Raw genomic sequence first — 24632 nt, 5'->3', positions numbered from 1 at the left:
TCTCTATATAGATATAGATAGGTATAGGTATATAGATATAGATAGATATATGTATGTAGCTGTCTTGATCTGAAAAAAAATCATCCTAAGTAGTGGGGCCCGGTGGTGACAGGAAGTAAATAATCTTCATGTGTTCACTGCTTCTAATACTAGTTGCTTGACTCATTAGTTCTGTGGACTACATAAAGTAATGAGTCTATTTTTTCTCTCTGGATCATTTTATTTTAAGGGACATGGGTATATAATAATAGTAATAATAAAATAAAATAGAATAAAATCCTGACAGTTAGTCTGCTGCTTGGATCACTCTGAATTGGCTGCAGGCAACCTAAGCAAAGACAGCCGATTTTAAGAAGCCGATTTTAAGAATTTTTTTTGTCCTTTTGGCCTCTGTTTGCTAGCCCAAGAGTGGGTTATAAGACTCTTTTTTGGTGTCATCCTGATTACCCTTTGTTCATCCTCCTACAGACAGCCGGGTATCCTACCCTCTCCAGAGAATCCCAGGTTGTAAGCTGCTTCTGTTTGGAGCTCACACCTGCTGTTGTTTCCAAGTCGCCATCTTGGCTCCGCCCCCCACATTCCTATTCCTATCAACACACTTATTTTGGAAAATGAATTTTTTAAAAAATATTTATTTATTCCCTTTTGTTGTCCTTGTTGTTTTTATTGTTGTGGTTATTGTTGTTGTTGATGTCATTGTTGTTGGATAGGACAGAGAGAAATGAAGAGAGGAGGGGGAGACAGAGAAGGGGAGAGAAAGATAGACACCTGCAGACCTGCTTCACCGCCTGTGAAGCGACTCCCCTGCAGGTGGGGAGCCGGGGGCTCGAACCGGGATCCTTACGCCGGTCCTTGCACTTTGCGCCACCTGCGCTTAACCCGCTGTGCTACAGCCCGACTCCCAAAAATGAATTTTTTTACAGTTGATATTAGCCTAAGTGTCTATATATTCACAAGTTGCTATTGCTGAAGAGGGATGAGTTAAATTAACCCTTTTGTATTTTCCTGACACAACGTCAGTTGGAGCAAATCCATTTGAAAAACTGTTGTGCATCATTTGCCAAGATAATAAAAAAGTCCACCTCCCTTGACCCTTTAATTTTACATCTGGGAATTTATTTTAAAGAAATAACACTAAATAGGAAAAAAAAAGCCTTATGTAAACAGAAGCATTATTTAACATAGAACTTCTTAGAGAGAGAAAACACAATAAGCATTCAATAAGATGAAGATTACCAAATACAATATAAAATATTATTCTGCCATTGACAAATGTTAATCAGTAATTGGCAGTGATACTTAATGAAATATGATCTAAAGTTTAGGAGATGAATACAGTTGCATATTCAAAGTAATAAAAACTAAGAGCCAGAGAGCCAAGAAATAACACACTCAATTTAATATTAACATTACCATCTGCAAGGACCTGGGTTCAAGCCCCAAGCCACCACCTATTAAATTAACAAATAATAATTAAATATTTTCAAAGTGCCAGCAAATGGTTCATCTAGATAGTGTCCCTATCTAGCTTTACCATGAGTGCAACCCAGGTTCAACTTGGTTCCAAAATCATGAGGCAGAGCCTCAAAACTATGGTGTGTTTATCTCTCTCTCCTTGTACATATGTCTAATGACTATTTGCAAAAGTCATTCTGGAGTAGTGACTTCTGAGTAATGAAAAACAAAACAAAACTACATATTGAAAGAGAGATTAGAGGGGAGCAAGCAATGGTGCACCTGATTAAGTGTACACATTACCATGCACAAGGACCCAGGTTCAAACCCCTGGTCCCCACCTGCAGGGGGAAAGTTTCACAAGTGGTGAAGCAGGGCTGCAGGTGTCTCTCTGTCTCTCTCTCTCTCTGCCCTCCCCACCTCAATTTCTCTCTGTCTCTATCCAATAATAAATAAAAATATTTTTTAAAAAAAGAATGAAAAGGAAAGACTAGCACGAAATACATTGTTAACTGAATTATGGGCCAGAAAAAATGGCTCAGTTGTGCTGTGAACTGCATAACCATGTGCATAACACAGGTTTGACTCAAGTCAACAAAACAAACAAATAAACAAAAACCTGGATCCCTTGTGATGATGAAAGTAGGGATAATTAATTTTACTATTTTTCAAGTTTAACAAATGCCCCCAATAAGCATATTCTGTTTAAATAAGGAGAAATCCCAGAAAGCAAGTTCCATTTTTTTTTTAACTTGCATGGCTAACATTTTTAAAGTGAATTTTTGCAAAGATTATTTTGCTAAGGTGGGGGGCTAGAGTTGAAAGAAATAGAAGAAAGCAGATTTGAACAGAGATGACTGGAAAGCAGTAGTTCAAGGAGGCAATTTTATAAAAACTCAAGTTGACCCACAGGACATTGGGGAGAGATGACCTTGAACACCTCAGACAACATTTAACTTCAGGTTACAGCTGACAGGAATTCTGAGGTTTTATTGGCCATGAGCCAGTCTGCAGCTAGCACTAACCACCCTAGTATTTTATAACATTGTAAAGACTGTATTGTTTCAAACAGTTCAAAATTTTACACACAATCTGGCAGTCATCCAAAGCCATTTCCAATGGGCCAAAACTATCAGCAGCCACCCACCTCCTTGGCCACGACTGCCTGATTAATGATGTTCCACCAACAGGGTACTCTATTAGGGACATCCTTGTGGGGAGACCGGAGGACAAAAAAACAGTCTTTGAAACTTGCAAGTTGTCTATGCATTTTGAAGTCAATTTGGGAGGAGAGAGAGATGGAACACTAGAGGTCTGGTTCACTGTAGCTTAGGTAGGCTGAATTCATCAGACTTTAGTTCAATAAAACATAGAAGGATGCTCTTTGTCACAGAAATTGTTTTTTGGGGGAGGGGTTGTTAAGGCATTTAACTTTTCTAAGCTGCTCAAGTTTCTCCTTATTTTTTTCCTTCTCTTTCCTCTTTCCCCTCACCCCAACTTATAGTTTGGGCTCAGAACTGATTTTTTTTTTTTAGTAAACATACTGTTACGTGTTCTCCATTCACATTTTTCATTGTGAAATGAACTCTTTGCACATTACTAAAAGTGTTCAAGTCTTTCATGTAAAGTCTTACTATGCTACTTGCTATGTGCCAGTTTGAGTCCAAGTATTCATATACACTAACTTATTTTTTCCCCCGCAAAAATTTTTTTTTAATTTATTTTTTATTTAAGAAAGGATAAATTAACAAAACCCTAGGGTAGGAGGGGTACAACTCCACACAATTCCCACCACCCAATCTCCATATCCCACCCCCTCCCCTGATAGCTTTCCCATTCTCCATCCCTCTGGGAGCATGGACCCAGGTTCGTTGAGGGTTGCAGAAGGTGGAAGGTCTGGCTTCTGTAATTGCTTCCCCGCTGAACACGGGTGTTGACTGGACGGTCCATACTCGCAGTCTGCCTCTCTCTTTCCCTAGTAGGGTGGGTCTACACTAACTTATTTTATCTGTGCAATTCATCTATGAGAAATTTGTTAATGTTATAACCATTTTTAGAAACAAGAAAATGAAGACTGGGCATGGGTAGATAGCATAAGGGTTATTCAAAGAGACTCTCATGCCTGAGGCTCCAAAGTTCCAGTTTCACCCCCCTGCATGACCATAAGACAGAGCTGAACAATACTTTAGTAAAAAAAAGAGGGGGCGGGGGCGAATATGAAGACGTAGAACAGTAAGGGATTTTATCCAAAATCGTTCTCAAGGTGTATAGAATTGGTCAAACTAGAAAATCAGCCAGAGTAAACAAAATCTATGATTAACAATTATATAAACCATGGCTATTAACTATGCACCGTTAAAATCAAATTATGTGTATGGGTGGCACCCACACACATAATTGTTGGAGGTGGAGACAGTATAATTGTTATGCAAAAGAATTTCAATCCTGAGGTTCTTAGGTCTCAAGTTCAATCTCCTGCACCACTATATGGCAAAGCAAAGATATGCAGTGGTGGGAAAAAAATTAAATTACAGGGCCAGTGATATAACTTGCCCAAATGTGCAAAAGGTTTTCCATGGATTCAATCTAAGCTTCAACCCCTGCTACACCACATAGATGTATTATGGCCTCTAGTGAAACTTCAGTGCCATGTTGTCTCTTTTCTGTCTTTGGTCTCCTTCCTTGAAAAAGTTTATCAGAAGCAGTCACTCCTCAGAGATGGCAATAATAAAATTAAAATAAAATAAAATAAATTTGCAGTGTGTGATAACATAAAAGTCCCAGATTTCACAAATAAAACCAGTACTGTGGAAATACCCATTAGGAGTCTATTATTCTGTCTTGGTTCTTTAGGTTGACAGGACCCATCAGAAAATTTATCACTTTATGAATTTACTTAGCTTCTCCTTTTCCTTTATTTCCATAGTATGTGTTTGAGAGATCTGTTCACTCATTAAGGTTCTCTTTTAAGATTTAAAAAAATTTTAAATTATCTTTATTTATTTATGTGATAGAAACAGCCAGGAATTGAGATGAAGGGTGGAGATAGAGAGGAAGAGAGAAAGAGAGATACCTGTAGCACTGCTTCACCACTTGTGAAGCATTCCCCTTTCAGGTGGGGACTGAGGGGCTTGAACCTGGGTTCTAGCACACTGTAACATGTGAGCTCAATCAGGTGTGCCATCAAGCCAGCCCCTATTCATTAGGGTTCTCTACATGATGCTTTGAGCAGAGCTGGATATCTATGGTCTTCCAAAGTAAGCCTGGATGGAATTATGCTGAGATAAGCCAGTCACAGAAGGAAAAAATACTGGATTATTCTTTTTATATAAATTATATAAAATATCTAGACTCAGAAATATAAAATAGAATAATAATTCACAGAAACTGGGGACAGGTAGCATATAGGAGTTTCTGTTGAACAGGTAGAAGGTTTCAGTTGTGTAAAATGAATAAATTCTAAACATCTACTGAATGACATGATGTCCATAGTTAGCAGTTGGCTGACTCCTCTCTTCCCTGATACTGTGTTCTAGTCCTATTTCCAACTCTGACACCATCTTCCCCAGATGATAATATCTTTGGCCCACCTGCATGTTAGCTCTCAGGCTCATGCAAAAATTAGCACCCTCGAATACACCTAAAATAGACTTTCTGGGCTAGCTTCACCAGAGAGAGAGAGATGAGTAACTCGTGCCAGTGTGATAATATAATTCTTTATTGATGCGGACACCACAGAGTCGGGTGTGAGCACAGCAGGTTTAGACCACGTGGAGGTAGTAAAATGGCTGCCTCCCGCTATGCACGCCAGCCCTTCTCCAGGTCTTCTCCAGGTTGGACGCAGAAGAGAAAGAGAGAGAGAAAGAGAGAGAGAGAGAGAGAGAGCGAAATCAGGAACAGCAGCAGGTTTTATAGGGAAAAAACGGAAGTGGCAATTCGGGACGGAATTGGCTAGGGAAGAGGATGGAGAAAAGAAAAAGGAATTCTGGGAAATTCCTTAGTTGTGGTTGCTGTAGTTTTAGCTGGCTGGAGGGAACTAACAATAACCTGAGGGGATAACATGGTGGCAGAGGAGTCATTTTTAATACAAGGCAGAAGATTGATATGTAAATAATAATACACATATGGAAATATGGTAGTTTGTGGGTCCTGCCTAACTCAACCACATCTGCACAATTTCCCAGCATAGACTGACTATATTTTTCCAAAATGGAGACCCCAAATCTCATCTGTTGTATTCTTGCCTTTAGGTTCTTGATTATTAAACAATTTGTTCTGCTTTCTATCTAAATGCTTTTTCATACGCTAAATTGCAGATGCTACCATGGCACCAGCCTAGTTTCCCCAAGCAGAGGACCTCACCAACATACTCTGGAGCCCCACCTCTCCAGAACCCTGCCTGACTAGAGAAAGATAGAAACAGGCTGGAAGTATGGATTGGCCTGTCAGAGAAGCAGCAATTACAGAAGCTGGAACTCCCACCTGCTATACCCATAGTGATGATATACCCATAGTTCATGCTCCCAGAGAGATAAAGAATAGGAAAGCTATCAAGGGAGGAGATGGGATGGGATGTGGAACTCTGGGAATTTTGAGGAATTGTACCCCTTTTATCCTATGGGCTTGTCGATATTTTTTATTTTATAAATAAAATCTTAAAGAAAGGATTGACTCCTACTTTTAGTAAAAGAAACAAAATGTAAGAAGTTGATATAGCTCTAAATTTTTTATGTCAGGGAGGACACCCTCTTTCTCAGACTATATCCACTTTCTCTGTACATGTAGCTTCTTTTTAAAAATTTTATTAGTCATTTAATAATGATTAACAAGATTAACAGGGGTACAATTCCATATAGTTCCCACCACCAGAGTTCCATGTCCCCTCTCCTCCACTGGAAACTTCCCTATTCTTTATTTTTTTATTTTATTTACAAAAAGGAAACTGACAAAACCATAGGATAAGAGGGGTACAACTCCACACAATTCCCACCATCAGAACTCTGTATCCCCTCCCCTCCCCTCCCCTGATAGCTTTCCTATTCTTTATCCTCCTGGGAGTATGGACCCAAGGTCACTGTGGGATGCAGAAGGTGGAAGGTCTGGCTTCTGTAATTTGGGCATTGACAGGTCGATCCATACTCTCAGCCTCTCTCTCTCTTTCCCTAGTGGGGAAGGGCTCTGGGGAAGCAGAGCTCCAGGACACATTGGTGGGGTTCTCTGTCCAGAACTTCCCTATTCTTTATCCCTCTGGGAGTATGGACCAAAATCCTCTTTTTGGAGGGGGGGTGGAGTAGAAGAGAGAAAATCTGGCTTCTGTGATTGCTTCCCCACTGAACATGGGAATTGGCTGGTGCAGCCATATCCCCAGCCTATCTATTTTTCCCTAGTTAGGGTAGGGTTCTGGAGAGGTGAGGTTCTGGAACAACTTCACCAATAAAACTTCTGACTGTTGAGTGGTTCACTAGCATAGTAGGAAGAGTGGGGATTGCGGAAACAGATACGACTATAGTCTGTCTACAACTTACTAGATGGGGATAAGAAAATTAAGTGATGTCAAACTTACTTTCACCATCGGTGAAATGATTTAAATGATATTAACATTACAAGATATTCAAAAGAGTTAGAAATAACATTTTACACTGTGTCTTAGTATATTTATTGTACGACTTCAATAAATTTTACTATTACTTTACATATCTTAATTTCCTTATCTCTGCCCTATGAGATAAAGAAAGTGCTTCCACAGCAGATGCCATAGGCCATAAATGAATTGTATTTTGTGTTTAATATTACAGATACTTAAAAAAATTTTATTTATTCCCTTTTGTTGCCCTAGTTGTTTTATTGTTGTAATTATTCTTGTTGTTGTTATTGTTGTTGGATAGGACAGAGAGAGATAGAGGAGGGGAAGACAGAGAGGGGGAGACAAAAATAGACACCTGCAGACCTGCTTCACTGTTTGTGAAGCAACTCCCCTGCAGGTGGGGAGCCAGGGGCTCGAACCTAGATACTTTTTTAAATGGACAACTAATAACCAGTAGAGGTAGGGTTATTGTTTTTTATTTTGTACTGTACCTTTAAAAAGGTAAGGCTTCACACTAATGAAGGAAATCATGGGACAGTTTGTGTGTTGGGGCATTGAAAGTATTATTTCATTTCATTTAGGAGACATTTTAAAAATATTTTCTCCATAGACTATTTTTCAAGTCAACTATGTCTCTTATGCATTAAGGCAGGGATCTCAGTACTGCAGAGTAAAAGATTTGCACTCACTAAAATAACATGTAACCTTTAAGATACAACAAGTATGGAAGGAATCAATCCCATCAGTCTGAAAATGTTGGTGTGGGAATCTATACACTATAGTGACAGGCTGAAATTAATATTTGGGGCACTGGAATAAGAGAGTAACTTTAAATCTCTATTAACAATCTCTCGCGTTGTTTGGGGGTTTCCATTACAAGCCAGTTAGGAAACGAAACTTTTATTCTGGTGGTTAACATGATTTGTAAGTTGTTTTTCCATAGTTATTATTTTGTCAGGTTAAGCCTTACTGCTGAGAGAGAGAGAGAGAGAAAGAGAGAGAGAGAGAGAGAGAGAGCTCTATAAGCCTGAATGCTTTTTGATATGTTTGCTTGTGCTCAATCAAGGCTCACCATTCACTAAATGAAAATCTTTTTGTTATAGATGGAGCTTGAACAAGAAACTTACCCACTTGCTTGGATAAAGAACACTTTGAACATTTGCTTCTTACAACAGTCTCCAAACATTAGGGTCGGAGTTAAGCCCACAATTTTGTTTTAAATTAAGTGCTCCTAAAAAGCATGAGACTAACAGCACCAACTAAAGCCAGTTATTTTTCTGGCAAGCAAGAAGAGAGTTTCCCCTCATTGGTAAGCCAGTAAAATTCAACCTTACTGTGGCAATTTTCCTACTGTTCCAGTCTTTGGACTGTGTCTGTCCTGCACCACAATAACTAGATGAAAACTGAAAACTTGTTGTTCGATGCTGCCAAATATTGGAACATGCTGCAGTATAAGTCATCGAGATGTTTCATTCTATCTTCATTCTCGTGAGCGTATATGTTGGCATTGTATTAATGCCAATTTAGACTTTACCTATGAAACCCTCTCATGGCTTCACAATCTTCAGAATATAGCAAGAGAAGGAATATCAGATACCTCCTCAGTGGGGGTATCTCAATACTAATCAGTGTATAGGGGGCTGGGTGGTGGCACCTAGTTGAGCACACACATTATAGTGCACAAGGACCTGGTTTGAGCCCACAATCTGCACTTGCAGGAGGAAAGCTTTGTGAGTGGAGAAACAGGGCTACAGGAGTCTCTCTGTTTCTCTCCCACTCTATCTCCTCCCCCTTCTCTCTGATTTCTGTTTCTATCTAATGAATAAATACAGATGTAAGTTTTTTAAAGTTACAAATCAGTGTACATATTCACTTATTTATTTATTGGGGGTTAATGTTTTACAGTCAGTAGTAAATATAATAGTTTGTATATGCATTACATTTCCCGGTTTTCCACATAACAATACAACCCCCACTAGGTCCTCCCCAACTATCTTGTTCCAGGATCTGAACTCTCCCATAACCCAGAGTCTTTACTTTGGTTCAATACACCAACTCTAGTCCAAGTTCTGCTTTATGTTTTCCTTTCTGATCTTGTTTTTCAGCTTCTGCCTATGAGTGAGATCATCCCATATTCATCCTTCTGTTTCTGACTTATCTCACTTAACATGATTTCTTCAAGCTCTATCCAAGATGGGATTAAAACAGTATACATACTTTATTTTAAACTAAAGTTATTGCCTCTTTCAAACCTGTGAAAATGAAGTATCCTGAGTTGTTAAACTTTACCTCATGCTTCCTATAAGCTGCATACCAGAGAATCTTCTCATTAATTTAGTTTATCTTTCTAAAGCCAGAACACACTCATTAACCATAACAAACAAATAATCATGTAATACTAATTTAGGATACAAGGCTAGGACTCTGGAGGTACTACTACTTTTTTTTTTCTCATTTAGTGTTCAGAAAAAAACATCTTTAATATAAAACTGTTTTTTCTGAAGTTTTAATGAAATGAAGGAATTATTATGTGGGGAATTAATAACTGAGAAAGAAAAATCACACTGATTAAAGTGAGGATGCCAAACTATTGCTTGTCTTGATATATACGTAAAACTCTTAGAATCAGAAATGGTGAGAAAAAAAGAAAAACACTTAAGCTCTTGTAAATTAAAAGAGTGAAAACAGTATACTGAATGTTCTCTGAATCATTAAGTAATTTCTATTTAATATTTCAGATGGATCACCATGCCATAAGGCATAGGATAGGCATTTAGAAATCATTTTAAGGTCAGATAAAAGAACAGTGAAAGCAAATAACTTGAGTCACACTCTGAGAATAAGAACAAGCAGACATCAAAATGAAGATTCTTGCAGCAGCTGAGGGAAGAAACTAAGCCACTGCCTGGCACATCCTGCCAAGCAGGGTCACATAAGCTGCAAATGTGCTTCTCCTCTTCCCAGGATTTTAGCACCTGACGTGTTTGTATGCTTCACATTGGTTTGGTCTCACTCCCCCCACCTCCAGGAGATTTGGTTTAGCCCTTGCTAGTTTCACGCTTCTTCCTTCTACCCACCTCCTACCCTATGTACTTCCTGAGTTTCTGACTCTGCCACCGGAGAAGAAGGAGGCAGGACAGAAAGGTTTTAGTTTAGATTAGTTTTTTGAACCGTTCGCTCGTGAATGAAGATTAAACTGCATTCTCAGCTCAGCCACAAGTTTCTGGTCATCTGTTACCCGCCTGTGAAGCCAGCCCGGAGAAAACAACATAATGGCGCCCTGAACAGGGACAAGAATCTCGGCTCCACACACATGCAACAGACCAAAGATCAGATAAACAAAGCCACAATGGCCTTCTTTTCTGCTTATGAAGAGGTTTCCAAAGGCCTCTGCCCTTTCTTCATGAGACTGTTTCTCTGTTTCTGGAACACTTCACTCTGGGCCACACTTTGGTTTCCACCCACCGCTGGTCCACCGGAGCCTACTTGCCACCGCAGGGCATTGGGCATGGGCTCCCTCCACACTGCTCGGCCACCGGGAACAGGGCAGTGGGCATGGTGGGCAGGGCTGCAGCCTATCCTAGCTGCCACCCCGAGGCACCTCATCCCACGCCTTCTGCATGGTCAACCCACCCACCCTCCTGCTATGATGTCTGGGCAGATCCCAGACCACCCGGAGACTGTGGGCTCCCTGCAGGGACTGGGCCCCCTGGCCGAGATCCCCAGCTTGGCTTTAAAGGCAGAGGAGCTAAAATACACAGACATACGTACAGCGATGGCAACCTGCAATTCCTGGAGCTGAAGTTGGGCAAGAAGCCACCGCTGGACAATGCACACCCTGAACAACTAAGACAGTATAGATCTAAACTCGTGTTTAAAATGACATGTCTTCATAACGAAAGTTTTTCTCCTTGTGTATTGAAGACTATGTTTATGTGTGTGTTTAAAGTTTGGTAAACGGGAGTTGGGCGGTAGCGCAGTGGGTTAAGCGCAGGTGGCGCAAAGCGCAAGGACCGGCGTAAGGATCCGGGTTCCAGCCCCTGGCTCCCCACCTGCAGGGGAGTCGCTTCACAGGTGGTGAAGCACATCTGCAGGTGTCTATCTTTCTCTCCCCCCTCTGTCTTCCCCTACTCTCTCCATTTCTCTCTCTCCTATCCAATAACAACCACATCAATAACAACAACAATAATAATTACAAGAACAATAAAAAAGACAACAAGGGCAACAAAAGGGAAAATAAATAAATTTTTAAAAAAATCTTTAAAAAAATTAAAATAAAATAAAAATAAATTTTGGTAAACATTGACTTTAAGGTTAGAAATGTAACTTTAAGGCTACATTCTTACCAGGCAAAGTTAAATGAAAAAGGTTTTCAACATAGTTCTCATAAAGGTAAAATTGACTTACATTAAAGTCTGAGGTAAAAATTAGTTAAAAATCAATATATTTTAACTAAGTTGGTCTAAAAAAACCTGTGCACACCTAGGGTGTGTCTCCATCTTGAATGGGTATAACAAAAGGTTAAGTTAAACGTTGTTGATATGTAAAGCTCTCAAATACTTTCTCAATTAAAAACAGTGGATTTCACAATGGTTATGCTAATGATTCTCATGCCTGAGGCTCTAGCAGTGGTTCTTTGACTTACCACATTTTATTGTGCTTAGATTGGTTAGGAGCCTTAAAATGAAATGAATAAGACCTTCCAAATTTATAAAGGTAGTTAAACCAATTATAATCATCAAGTTATCTATTGTGGTAAACTTCTAACCTGCTACAAGTTTTGTTTCATAAGTAAGTTAATTGCAGCTGTCAAGTTCTCTACAGAAAAGCAGAATTCCAGCAGCTGACCTTCCTCATACAATGTTCCACCCCCTGACATTCTTCCGTGGATATCTGCTTTGGACTGGCACTTTTATCGGACTCACTGGTACACCTCTTGGACACTTTGCACAAAACTAGCAGCTTCCCTTTATGCTGCTGGGTTTCTCAAAGACTGACTGCAGCCAGCTGCCGTGGGACTCTATAGGCCATACCCCTGCCCATGCTAGGTAATGCCCACAGAGGCAAGAAATGCCCTTCAAGGCAAGATAAGCCTACAGAGGCAAGAAAATGTTCTTTAGCTGATAAAGCCTTGCCCACAGAGGCAAGAAATGCCCCCCTCAGGCCTTCCCTTGGCATCACACTGGTTCTAGTTGCTTGCTTACTTGTTCCTCCATGTTTGTACCAGTTTCTTTTTTTTAAAAAATGCCTGTATTATATAGGTTTCTGCTCACCCCACACTCCTGATACTGTGGTCAATTAGTTAAAAAGAAAAGGGGGAATTGTTGATATGTTTCACATTGGTTTGGTCTCACTCCCCCCGCCTCTGGGAGATTTGGTTTAGCCCTAGCTAGTTTCTCACTTCTTCCTTCTCCCACCCCCTACCCTATGTACTTCCTGAGTTTCTGACTCTGCCGCCAGAGAAGGAGGCAGGACAGAATGGTGTGGTTATTAGTTTAGATTAGTTTTTGAACCATTCACTCGTGAATAAAGATTAAACTGCATTCTCAGCTCAGCCACGAGTTTCTGGTCGTCTGTTACCTGCCCATGAAGCCCGGAGAAAACAACACCGACACTCTTCATCCTTGGTCTGTACAGATGTGGTGCCTCCCCTCCTTATGATTTGGCTAAAGTTTTGTGTCGGTCTTCCTCTTCTAGAATTTTCAGAAGTTGGCCCTCTTTCATCTGTTGTTTTTCTTGTTTAGCCCATTGCAATGATAGAATACAATGACTGATTATCAAACAATGAAGCCATCTTGTATGCCTGTCATATAGCATAGTTGATCATGGTTATGTGTTGGGTTGTCCAAAAAGTCATGACACATTTTTGCATAGGAAAATAAAAATAAACACTTCATGGTTTTTTCCAACAACCTAATAGTTTATTTAGTTATTTTATCTTTGTCACTGGGGTTATCATTGGGGCTGAGTGTGTGTGTGTGTGTGTGTGATGACTTCACCTCTCTTGGTAGTCATTATTATTATTATTTTCCCTTTTGTTGCCCTTGATATTTTATTGCTGTTGTAGTTATTGTTTTGTTGTTATTGATGTTGTCATTGTTAGATAGGACAGAGAGAAATGGAGAGAGGAAGAAAGACAAAGAGGGGGAAAGAAAGACAGAGACCTGCAGACTGCTTCACGTCCTATGAAGCAATGCCCCTGCAGTTGGGGAGCTGGGGGTTCGAACTGGGATCCTTAAGCTGGTCCTTGTGCTTTGAACCATGTGTATTATTATTTTTTACTTGTTTCTTTTTCTTACGAGAAATAAATAAATAGGGAGTGCAGAGGAGAGAGAAAGAGGAAGAGAGAGAGACCTACATTGCTCCACTACTAATGAAGCTGGTAGGGATCAGGGCTTTGAATCCTGGTCTTTTGCATAACATAAGTGTTCTACCAGGTGCTCCTGGTCCCTGTATGTGAGTCTTTTACACTTCAGAATTAAATATTTTTTAAATATGTACTAGTTATTTTTGTATTATATTCATGAGTGATCGTGGTCCTTCTTTCCTCCTCCCTTCTCCCATTGTCTTTATTTATAATGGTATTGGTGTAATATTAACCCATAAATGTAATTAGGAAATATTTATTTATATATTTTTAGAATATAAGTAAAAAAACTAAGAAGTTGAATTTTATTAATAGCTTCTAGATGACTGTAATATCAACTGCTTTAGCAAGAACGGTAGCTTATCACAGCATTCTATAGCTGCCAATGAAAAGTCAAGACTTCTCACACAGCCTTACTAGTGGGCTGGTGGCATCACAATGCTCTATGGGTTTTAGCTGGTGTAGAGTGGTTATTGTCTACAATGGTCCTTTTCTTGTTCCACTGCCAGTTCTTTATCCTCTAGCTAGAGAGAGTGGGTTTTTATTGAAATTTATTGTGCTGGTACTCATTGAAATTTCCAGGTTGTTGAATTCTTCATCTCTATATCTGATGCCCAACGAAAATTGGATAGAACTTAACCTCATCTCTGTTTCTTGGATCTCATGGTTCCTAGTCAGTTAGACTTTAGTCTCTATGTGTCTTATATTTGTCTTATGTATAGCATCCAGGATTTTCTGGTTTTATTGGACAAGAGGAGATGAGAAGGGAGTAGTATACTTACATTATCTTAAAAATATACATATATATTTTAAACCAAACATAAAAGAAGAATAATTTTGAGTTGTGCTACTATGCCAATAGAACCAAGATTGAAAACAGAGCAATTTATTCTAGCTATGCCATTTCAAATGAAACTTTCAAAGCTCTCACATTCTGAAATCTAACACAATTGTATCCTACAAAATATAAATATTTAATATATATCTTAATCTAGATGAGTCATAAATATCTGGAAGTCAATAAATATACCAATCTAAAAGTGAAGCTATGGCCTTTTAATCTTTTTTATTTTTTTTAAGATTTTTTTTCTTTTTTTAAAATATTATTTATTTATAAAATTTTATTTATTTTTAATACAGATAGAAATTGACAGGGTATGGGAAGACATGGAAAGAGAGAGACACCTGAAGCACTGCTTCACTGCTCATGGTGTTTCTTTTATAGCATCTCCTTGAGAACAGAGCAAACATTTGGCTTACCTCCATTTTTTCTTTTCTCATCCCAGATATCATATGTGTTAGTTGTTAATAAAGGAAAAGTTGTTGAATAAATGAAAAAATGTGAAACAAAGTTAATTCATAGAGTTTGTATTGGAATTTTTTTTATTTCTGCATTTCATGTAATTTCTTTTCCCCTAATATTGTCATTTGAACATTTCCAGTCCAAATGGCTTAGTCATTCATCTCAATTAGATAACATTGCCAAAGTGAGTGAAGTTTTCTTGAGTTTAGAGATATTCCATATGTATATATATTTTTTTAAGGAGACATTAACAAAACCATAGAGAGGGTTACAACTCCACACAATTCCCAATTCTTACCACCAGAACTCTGTATCCCATCCACTCCCCTGATAGCTTTCCTATTCTTTATCCCTCTGGAAGTATGGACCCAAGGTCCTTGTGGGATGCAGAACATGGAAGGTCTGGCTTCTGTAATTTCTTCCCGATGAACATGGGTGTTGACAGGTTGATCTATACTCCCAGTCTGCCTCTCTCTTTCCCTAGTAGGGTAGGGCTCTGGGGAAGCAGAGCTCCAAGACACATTGGTGGGGTTGTCTGTCCAGGGAAGTCTGGTTGGCATCATGCTAGCATCTGGAACCTGGTAGCTGGAAAGAGAGTTAACATACAAAGCCAAACAAACTATTGACCTAAAGGCTGGAATAGTGCAGATGAAGTGTTGGGGGTCCTCCATTTTGTAGTAGGCATATTTTAATTATATTTCAAAGGGCCTGTGGCTATACTAGTTTTTTTTTTTTTCCCCTGAGCCTGAAATCTGATATGCAGGAGGATCCAAGTTATTGTCTGGGGAGATGATGTCATGGCTGGAAAAGGGACAGAAAGCTGGATCAGGGAAGAGAGTAGCTCCCTAATATGGGAAAGGGTTATGAATACTGTTGACTGTAAACCCTATCGATTTGATTTGGTTTGGGGTTGGTGCGGAAGATAAGGAATCACACTCTCGAGTTTAGGGATCTTCTAGTAGCAATGGGAAGGCAATAAAACAGCTATTATATTACAAGTAGTAAAGTACAGTTATATTTCTATTTATAAGAAATATACACATTATGAACACTAAGATGGTTTTTTTGTGGTTATAATATATCCACATTATAACCACAAAAAATATTATCATCCAACTTCGTAGGTTCCAAGTTGATTATAGACAACTGCCATACAGCCACATTAATATCAATTTGAATATCAATTCAAATATGTAGTTTCAGAAGAACACATAACCTCTAGAGAGGGTTGCAGATAAGGTTTGTTTGTTCGTTTCCTCACTAGTGGTTCAATTTAGTAGTTCACATTTTTTTGTTCAACCAATGAACACTGAGTAAGATTGCTTTGTCACATCCTAGAGAAATCACAGATAACTTCCACGTAGCCTCCTGTGAACAAAGACTTTAGGGTCGTGCAGGAAAACATTAATCTACAGACCTTGGCTTTATGCAGTGATGGCCTGCATTTGCAAAACCCAAATAGAATGTGCCCCCAACTCATGCACTCAAAGTAGTTAACAAAACTTATGCCAACAGGACACCATTTCAACATCTTCTGGCATATAAAACTTGTTTGGGCAGGGGCACTCATGTCACAAGCTGTATTTTGACGCTCTATGACATAGACCCCTTGGTTTCACAGAGACAGACTCTGATGTTACCGCAATACAAAAATACTTGTTAAACTGCTGAGGTGAATCTCTTTGAAACCTGAACAGCAGTCTGAAAACAAAGCAGATGCAACCTGTTGAAAGAAATGACTGAATAAAAAATTTCCCAGTGGATATCACTTTTAGTGGATATCAGTAAACAGTGGCTACATAGGTGTTTATATAAATCTTGACAATCATGACTGGTGCTAAATACTGAATATCATTTAGTATCTGTTGACGTTAAGGTATAAGACAAGTAGAGATCGGCCGTAGCACAGCGGGTTAAGCAGTGCACATGGCGCAAAGTGCAAGGATCAGCATAAGGATCCTGGTTTGAGTCCCAGGCTCCCCACCTGCAGGGGAGTCACTTCACAGGCGGTGAAGCAGGTCTGCAGGTGTCTATCTTTCTCTCCCCCTCTCTGTCTTCCCCTCCTCTCTCCATTTCTCTCTGTCCTATCCAACAACAATGACATCAACAACAACAACAATAAAACAACAAGGACAACAAAAGGGAATAAATAAATAAATATTTAAAAAAGATAAGTAGAGATTAAGTGAAATAAACAGCTTAAAAAATTCAGATTAAAGATAAGTTCTTCCTTTGGGTATCCCTGCAAAATTTATTTCTATTGAAGATATCACAATATGGAGACTATGTTAATAAACCAAATGGACATACTACAAAATATGTTTAATGAATACAACCTTGACACTTTAATATATGGACATTTAGACTGTAACTATAACTATATAGATAACTATAATAAGTGAACTCCAGATCTTTGTTGCTTAGGGCTGTGGGTGCTTGTTTAAATGGGCTTGATTTTTAAAGAATGTTTGAGAGAGAGAGAGAGAGAGAGATATCAAGTGCATAAGAGAAACCAGAGCATAGTTCCACAGTTTTATGCAGTGCTAGGGATAGAATCCAAGGATTCACACTTCTTTTTTTTTTTCTTGCCACCAGGGTTAGTGTTGGGGCTCAGTGCCGGTAACTACGAATCCACCAATTAGGATGGATTTTTTTCTTAATTTATCATTATTATTATTAATTATTATTAAATAGGACAGAGAGAAATTAAGAGAGGATAGGGAGATAGAAGGGGAGAAAAATTCAGACCCGTAGACCTGCTTCATTGCTCATGAGACAGATCTTCTGCAGGTGGGGAGCAGACGCTCTGCAGGTATGAAATGGGGGCTCAAACCTAGGTCCTTGAGCTTGATACTAAGTGTTCTTAACCAAGAGTGCCACCGCCCAGCCACCAGGATTCAATGTAAAGCATGAACACAGCTGCTAAGTAAATACGCTAACCCCTAAGTAAGTAGACTTTGACATTATGTTAAGCTACCAGTGAACCTAGATCATTTTAAGTTTGTTTGTAACTATCTTGGTTCACAAAGTTGAGTCACACCTGGAACTCCAGAACACTAAAACAGAACGGCTTTCATTACCCACTGACCTCTCTGAGTCATTCCACCGTCTTAGATCATTTTTGCTAATGACTTGTATGCTTAGGATATATATATAATTTAGAGATTAAGCATTTAAAATGGCAATCTTCATATATCATTGCTACTTTGGAGGAAAAAAAAAGTTTGACAATTGTGAGACTGAGAGCAGACACACAGAGAGAGAGAGTGGTTACTTCACTTGATCATGTCTCTTATTCACTCCCTGGCAGGGTCCCAGACTTACTGGGCAGACAACTCTATTCAGTCATCACTATGGTTTACACATTCTCCTTGGACTTTAGTAGCTATTTTTGACCCAGAAAAAAAAATGTGCATTGTGGATCTAAGCTGTTCACATATTTACATGCAAGAAATATGCACTTAGAAGTTCAGGCTCTGCACCTTTGTTCTCGTTCTGTTTTTGATTCTCAGCTTTCTGTCTTAGGGGGCCGCTTTTTAAAGATGATATTACATCTCAAGGGCCCAATTCATACCAGCATTAGCTTTTGATGGATAAAACAAATGTGAGATCTTGTAATAAATAAACAGCGCCATATTATATGAACCGGAACACTGAGACTTGAATGTAAAATGCAATTGCTCATAAAATCAGAGCCTGCAAAAGAAAAGGAAGTGTCATGAGGAGATCAGAAACAGAAGTCAACAAATGATCAAAGCCTGGAAGCATACTTATTTTTATTTATCTTTATTTCTATTATTTACTTATATATTTTTCCTAGAAACATATTTAAAAGAGAACTCTACTGAAGCTATTTCTAATAGGTTATTGAATTCACGATAAAACCCATACACTGGGAAGGGTGGTAGCACATCTGGTTGAACTCAAATGTTGCAGTGCTCAGGGACCCAAGTTCAAGCCTTCGCACCCATCTGCAAGAGGAAGATTTGCCAGTGAGGAAGCAGCAGTGCAGGTATCTCTCTTTCTCTTTCCCCACTCTCTCTCTCCCTCTTCCCCTTTGAGATTTGTTTTTACACAATAAATAAACAAATCCCACTTGAATCATTGGGACAACCCCCGGCCCGTCCTGCCCCAGTCTCCCCAGTTCCACTGGGTCATGGAAAGTAAATTTGACTTGAGTAAAAAATAAAATTAATGGCCAAGATTTCACCACTTTGGGTCAACATTTTTCAAATAGAGAGGGAAAGATAGAAGGGGGGGAGAGCGACAGAGAGCAGGAAAGACACCACAGCACCAAAACTTCCTTTAGTGCAGCCTGACAAATTAACCCTCCTTCCAAATGAGCTCATTCTCTGTCCCAAGTGAGAATGCTTTTATAATTTTGTTTTATATATTTATTTATTTATTTTCCCTTTTGTTGCCCTTGTTTAACGCTGTTGTTATTGATGTTGTTGTTGTTGGATAGGACAGAGAGAAATGGAGAGAAGAGGGGAAGACAGAGAGGGGGAGAGAAAGACGTCTAGACACCTGCAGACCTGCTTCACCTCCTGTGAAGTGTCTCCCCTGCAGGTGGGGAGCCTGGGGCTCGAACAGGGATCCTTCTGCTGGTCCTTGTGCTTTGCACCACGTGCTCTTAACCAGCTGCGCCACCGCCCGACTCCTGCTTTTATAATTTTGACAACAGCAGTTGTCATAGTGAAGTGATCTCTGTTGTCCATATACAGTTATCATATTTGATAATATCCTATTGTGGGATAAATAAGAATTATGAGATTATAAAACATTTGAACTTAAAGTCAGATCAGGATGCTTACTGAATGTAATAGAAATATAATTCATAGTATCATGAAAGAATTACTAAAAAGCAAGTATCTCTGCTTCTCTTTATCTCTATCTCTCTGCCTCTCTCCCTCTATCAAAACAGAAAGAAAAAGAATGGGAGTCGGGCGGTAGCGCAGCAGGTTAAGCGTACGTGGCGCAAAGCGCAAGGACCAACGACCAGCGTAAGGATCCCATTTGGAGCCCCCGGCTCCCCACCTGCAGGGGAGTCGCTTCACAGGCAGTGAAGCAGGTCTGCGGATGTCTGTCTTTCTCTCCCCCTCTCTGTCTTCCCCTCTTCTCTCCATTTCTCTCTGTCCTATCCAACGACAACAACATCAATAACAACAACAATGTTAAACAAGGGCAACAAAAGGGAAAATAAATAAATAAATTAATTAAATAAAAGAAACAGAATGACTGCCAGGGTCAGTTGAGCAGAGTAGGAACTAGACCCCTGCCACAGCACTTATTGAAAGGAAAAATATAAACCTACATGTCATTACACACTGAGAATATTTGATATCATGTGACAATAAACCACTTTTGATGGAAGAGCTTAGTGATTCTACTTTGAAAGAGGTATGTTGGTGGGACCAGGTGGTGGTGCACATCGTATGAAGCTCAAGGACCTTATCAAGGATCCCAGTTCAAGCCCCACCTTGATCTCCCCACCTGGCTCACCACCTTCAGGGAGATCACTTTACAAGCAATGAAACAGGTCTACAGGGGTCTGATGTCACTCTTTCTCATTCTCTATCTGCCCCTCCCCTCTTAATTTCTCTCTACCCTATCAGAAAGAAAGGAAGAAAGAAAGGAAGGAAGAAAGGAAGGAAGGAAAAATGGCCACAGTAGCAGTGGATTCATAGGACCAGTACCCAGCTCCAACAATAACCCTGGAGGCAAAAAATAAAATAAAATAAATAAAACAAAACTATTATTGTGCAGAGTCAACTTTGCCTTATAATTTTCGGATTTGCTTAAGATCTTTAAGATGGCCAGAAGGTGGTTCTCTGGCGAATCACCTAGGATTCAGTTATCAAGGTTACAAAGGTAGAATGCGAGAACAAAATAAGTAGTGATTTGGCAGAGTAATGATTCCTGCATGACTTGTGCTATCTGTGCTTGGCAGAACAGAACCAATCAGCAAGAACTGATGCCTTTCATTTCTCTTGTCACAAATGTCAATATATAACCAGGGGTATGCAGTTCTACCTGCTACAAATCCCTAATTTGAAGAAGAGAAAAAAGGATTCATTTCACATGTGGTTATAGGAGGAAGTAAATTTTCAGGAGTGCAAAGAGTGATTGATTAACTGTGTTGAGTTTATTTGTGGAAGAACTTGTCTGACTCGTTACTCAAGAGGTCTAACTAGAAAGCTTTGCAGGGGAAAAAAAAAAGATAAGAAAACAGGTATGAAGCTTATTCTAAAAGATAAAAGGTTTTCTGTTTCCTAAAATGTGTTTCTTATGAGAAATCTTCCCCAAAATGAATATAGGTTTTCTGTAGGTTGAATACTCATTCTATAGGCGAAGATTTACCTGTTTACACAGGTAAACAGAGACAGTTAAAGTTAGGATTCAATATAATATTACTTGATTATTTTCTGGATGGAACTATTTTTAATTAAATAATTTATTATTATTATTATTATTATTTATTATTATTATTATTATTATTATTATTATTATTATTTTGCCTCCAGAGTTATCGCTGGGACTCGGGGCCTGGACTACGAATCTATAGCTCCTGGAGACCATTTTCGCCCATTTTTGTTGTCCTTGTTACCCTTCTTGTTGTTATTATTGCTGTTGTTGTTGGATAGGACATAGAGAAATTGAGAAAGGAGGGGAAAACGGAAAAGGGGAGAGAAAGATAAGACACCTGCAGACCTGCTTCACTGCTTGTGAAGCAACCCCCTGCAGGTGGGGAGCCGGGGGTTCAAACCAGGATCCCTGAGCCACTCCTTGCGCTTCGAGCCACATGCATTTAACCCACTGCGCTACCGCCAGCCCCTTATGGGATTATTTTAAGCAGTGTGGTTTTCAAAAGCTAAAGCTTAAATTAAAATACTCTATTGTACTTCTTCTTCTAGCGTTTGCCCTTCTTCCGTAGCCAGTCAACAGTGTCAGGTTGAGCCTGATGTAAAGTTTCGAGACCTCCTTTGAATCTGGAGAGGTGGCAGTCGTTGACTATGTGGGTCATAGTCTGTCTGGAGCTGCAGGGACAGTTCAGGTCGTCTCTGGCTCCCCAGCGATGGAACATAGTGGCGCACCGGCCATGGCCTGTTCGATAGCGATTGAGGAGGGCCCAATCATAATGTGCTAGGTCAAAGCCGGGTTGATGCTTGCAGGGGTCTGTGATGAGGTGTTTGTTCTTGACCTCAGCTGACTGCCAACTCTGTTTCCAAGAGTCTGGAACAGAGAAGTTCAGTGTAGGCGTAGGGGACCAGATTGGGTGACGAGACGTCAAGCATTGGACAGGGTGGGCGAAGATATCCACGTATATTGGCAGGTCCGGTCGAGCGTAGATGTGGGAAATGAACTTAGATGATGCCGCATCCCGACGAATATCTGGCGGGGCGATGTTGCTGAGAACTGGCAGCCATGGAACTGGGGTGGAACAGATGGTTTCAGAAATGATCCTCATGGAGGAATATAATTTGGAATCGACCAAGTGGACATGGGTGCTACGGAACCATACTGGGGCACAGTATTCTGCAGTGGAATAGCATAATGCCAGAGATGATGATCGTAGTGTGTTGTTAAAATTCGGTGGCTCTAGCTGGCCGGGCTAGCTTCACGGGCAGGTAACAGAGACGACCAGAGACAGACGGCTGGGCAGGGAAGCTGTATTTCTTTATTCAGGAACAACGATTTATAAACTAAGACAAACTAATCACCAAACAAGCTTGGTGTTTCCCTGCAGCAACACCAAGCACTCTCTCTTACTCTCCAACTCTGGAACTCTGTCAGGGTTCCTAGGGGCGGGGCCAAGCAGGCCCGCGAAACTAACAGGACTGATCCAATTCTCTTGGCGGGGGAGAGCTAGAACAAACCAATGTAAAGCATACAACAATTCCCCCTTTTCTTTTTAACTAAATGACTACAGTATCAAGGGTGTGGGGTGAACAGAAACCTCTATCATACAGGCATTTAAAAAAAAAAAGAAACTGGCACAAACATGGAGAAACATGTAAGCAAGTAACAAGAACCAGTGTGCTGCCAAGGGAAGGCCTGAGGGGGCCTTTTTTGCCTCTGTGGGCAAAACTTTATCAGCTTAAAAAAAAACATTTCTTGCCTCTGGGGGGCGTACTTGTCTCAACGGACATTTGTATGGGGGTGGGGAACGGCCTAGAGTCCCAAAGGCAGCTGGCTGCAACTTACTTACTATGAAACAAAACTTGTTATTAGCATATTTCTAATAGAGAAGGAATTTGAGACTTTTACATATCAACAACGTCTTTTTAACCTTTTGTTACACCCATTCAAGATGGAGACACACCCTAGGTGTGCGCAGGAAAGAAAACCTCAGGCATGAGAATAATTAGCATAGCCATTGTGCGACCTACCATTTCAAATAGAGAAGGTAATGGAGAGTTTTACACATCAACAAGTCTATTTAACCTTTTGTTTAGACCAACTTAAAATATTAAAATATATTGATTAAAATATATTGATTGTTAACTAATTTTTACCTCAGACTTTAAATGTAAGTTAATTTTATCTTTAGGAGAATTATGTTGAAAACTTTGTTCATTTAACTTTGACTAGTAAGAATTTAGCCTTAAAGTTACTGTTTACCAAACTTTAAACATACACATAAACATGGTCATTAATACCCAAGGAGAGAAACCTTTGTTACGAAGACATGTCATTTTAAACACGAATTTAAATCTGTACTGTCTTAGTTGTTGGGGGGGGGGGGTTCACCATCCGGAGGTGGCTTCCCACGCAGCTTTACTTCTAGGAATTGCAGGTTGTGATCTCTGCACAAATCTCTGCGTACTCCAGCTTGTCTGCCTTCAGACCGGACCAGCAGCTGGAGATCTCGTGTGCCCAGTTTTGGCAGGGAGCCCGGGGGTCCGGGAGGTCTGGGATTGTTCCAGAATTCATAGCAAGAGGGAAGGCAGGCAAGCATTGTAGAAGGCGTGGGCCTAGGTGCCCAGGGGTGGTAGCCATGATAGGCCGCCGCGGCCCTGCCCCATGGCCATGCCATGTCTGCTGCCCTGCTCGCAGTGGCTGAGCAGCGTGGAGGGATCACACGTCCAGTGCCCTGCACCACGCGGTGGAGAGCCAGCTCTTGTGGGCTGGCCTGCGTGCTGGCATTGGGCTCCTGCGTGGTGGCATCGGGCTCCTGCATGGTGGCATTGGGCTCCTGCGTGCTGGCGTCAGCCTCCTCCGGGATGCGGGGCTGCGGGCCTGAGGGCGCGGTGCGTGGGGTTGTCTGGGCGCAGCTGGCTGGCTGGCTGTTTAACCAGGTGGAAACAGCAGCTCCGTGCCTCGCCTCCTGCCTGCTGGCTATTCCCGCTGGCTGTTCTGAGTTCGCCCGAGCGAGTGGAAACCACAGAGTGGTCCAGAGATAAATGTTCCAGAAACAGCAAAACAGTCTCGTGAAGAAAGAGCAGAGGCTTTGGAGATCTCTTCACAAGCAGACAAGTACATAGGTAGCCAAATTGTCTTTACTTATCTGAGAGATGCGCAGGTCAGGTCCACATGGGCACCATTTGTTGTTAAAATTTGGCAGCTCTAGCTGGCCGGGCTAGCTTCACGGGCGGGTAACAGAGACGACCAGAGACAATGGCTGGGCAGGGAAGCTGTATTTCTTTATTCAAGAACAACGATTTATAAACTAAGACAAACTAATCACCAAATAGAACTCTGCTGCCTCTTTCCCTGCAGCAGCGCCAAGCACTCTCTCTTACTCTCCAACTCTGGAACTCTGTCGGGGTTCCTAGGGGCGGGACCAAGCAGGCCCGGGAAACTAACAGGACTGATACAATTCTCTTGGCGGGGGAGAGCTAGAACAAATCAATGTAAAGCATACAACAGTAGTGTGGAAGCACTCGCACCCCATGAGGAGCTGGCCAGTCTTGCAATGATGT

The sequence above is a fragment of the Erinaceus europaeus genome, chromosome 12 (assembly GCF_950295315.1).
Source record: "Erinaceus europaeus chromosome 12, mEriEur2.1, whole genome shotgun sequence".
Classification (NCBI taxonomy): domain Eukaryota; kingdom Metazoa; phylum Chordata; class Mammalia; order Eulipotyphla; family Erinaceidae; genus Erinaceus; species Erinaceus europaeus.
This window is presented reverse-complemented; position numbering follows the sequence as displayed.